General features: G+C 46.4%; 1 long non-coding RNA gene across 1 annotated transcript; it reads right to left on the bottom strand.

The window, feature by feature from the left end:
* Nucleotides 1-628: 628 nt before the first annotated feature.
* On the bottom strand, nucleotides 629-1,429 carry LOC106725722. The gene is made up of 3 exons (XR_001361646.1): nucleotides 1,378-1,429; nucleotides 1,104-1,154; nucleotides 629-892 (listed from the first exon to the last, which is right to left on the bottom strand). It is a non-coding gene; the product is annotated as an uncharacterized LOC106725722 (long non-coding RNA).
* Nucleotides 1,430-1,914: the final 485 nt, after the last annotated feature.

The raw sequence follows: 1,914 nt of genomic DNA, 5'->3' as shown, positions 1-1,914 counted from the left end.
GATCCAGGGCAGGCAGGCACGTGGCCTCCCCACAGAGGGCCAGGCACAGCCGCAAGCTGTTCAGGGGCTCCTGGGGTGGATGCTCCCCTGGCTCCTGCTCAGCCCACTGCTGCCAGTCGGCAGCTTCCCCCCTGCCAGACCCCTGGGCATGCTGACGGGAATGGCACAATTACCTAATCCCTGCCCAGGGAGATCTAGGACACATGCAGACAGATGGAGAACCAGGGGGATCCGGCACTATTTAGTACTGGAGGAGCAAAGGAGATAAGCATGAGAGAAGTTTGCTTAATGGGCCAGGCTCGAAAGAAGGTTCTGTAGTCTGGTTTTCTCCAAGCAGCTTCCCGGCAAACTGTTTTCTCACTAGAACAAAAGCTCTGGAAGAAAGGTCCTACCCCTTCTCCTAGGTGCTGGCAAATAATCTGAGAAGGGACATTGACCAAAGTTTTCACAAGGAAGAGAAAGTCTGAGGCAGGTATTGAGAGAAACAGAATCGGTGGGAGTCAGAGCTGCAGAAAGGTACATGTAGTGAGTGGCATAGAGTCAGAGATAGAGAGATCAAAACAGCACATGCATGAATGAACTCAATATGTGGCCCCTCCCCTCCTTATTTCATACTCTTCACTCTTGCATTCTCACCTTCATTGCCACTGCCCTGGATCAGGCCCTCAGTATCTCTCTGTCTGGACTCAGGCAACAGTGTTCTTTCTAAATTCCAATCTTTTTGCACCCAATGTCTCCTTCCTTCTGAAAACCCATCCAGATTGATCATCTTAAAGCAAAGCCATGACCTTATCATCTCTGTGGTCAAAAACCTGCATTGGTTCTCCAATCACTACAGAATGAAGTCCAAACTTCCCAGCCTAACATTTAACCCCTGTCCACTACAACTGGCCTTTTTAAAAAATATATTTTATTGATTTATTACAGAGAGGAAGGGAGAGAGATAGAGTTAGAAACATCGATCAGCTGCCTCCTGCACATCTCCTACTGGGGATGTGCCCACCAAGGTACTACATGCCCTTGACCGGAATCGAACCTGGGACTTTTCAGTCCGCAGGCTGACGCTCTATCCACTGAGCCAAACCGGTTTCGGCCACTACAACTGGTCTTGATATACATTTCCAGGTATATATTCACCACTAATCCTCCCTCACCTGCATCAGAAGCTGCCAAACCCCACTGCCCTCACTCTCCTCCTGCACATCTCCTACTGGGGATGTGCCCGCAACCAAGGTACATGCCCTTGACCGGAATCGAACCTGGGACTTTTCAGTCCGCAGGCTGACGCCCTATCCACTGAGCCAAACCGGTTTCGGCCACTACAACTGGTCTTGATATACATTTCCAGGTATATATTCACCACTAATCCTCCCTCACCTGCATCAGAAGCTGCCAAACCCCACTGCCCTCACTCTTCTTTGCCAACTCATCTATACATTTGTGTGGCCTCCCAGTGTTACTGCTCCCTCACGTTTGCTCCCGGCAATGCCTTTCCCTGGAGTCCTCTCTCTCCATCTTCACTTACCAAAATTGTATTTAACTCCCAAAGCCTAGTGGAAATTCCTCCTTCAAAAAATTTGACCTAGTACAATAATAATATTATAATTTATTGCCCCTTTCTTTAAATTAATTAATTTATATTTATTTTATATATATTATCGCCTCCTTCTTTATATTTATTTAAATATTGCCTCCTTCCTTTGCAATTCAGGGAATCGTGTTAATTGATCCTTGAAATAAAGGTACAATATCCACCTGTGTCTCCTTTACTAGTTTATCAGTTCCTGAAAGGGAGGCTATTGTTTGCACTTGTTATATTAGCAGCTTCCAGTGTGGTCTTTTCCACACTGTGAGAAGGAGATAAAACCAATTTTTTGAGGGTCCTTAAATATATACTGGTAATTGTGTTGTTCC

This window comes from Myotis brandtii, unplaced genomic scaffold (genome assembly GCF_000412655.1).
Source record: "Myotis brandtii unplaced genomic scaffold, ASM41265v1 scaffold1841, whole genome shotgun sequence".
Classification (NCBI taxonomy): Eukaryota; Metazoa; Chordata; class Mammalia; order Chiroptera; family Vespertilionidae; genus Myotis; species Myotis brandtii.
Note: the sequence above shows the minus strand (reverse complement) of the source record. Positions and strands in the feature narration are given on the sequence as shown.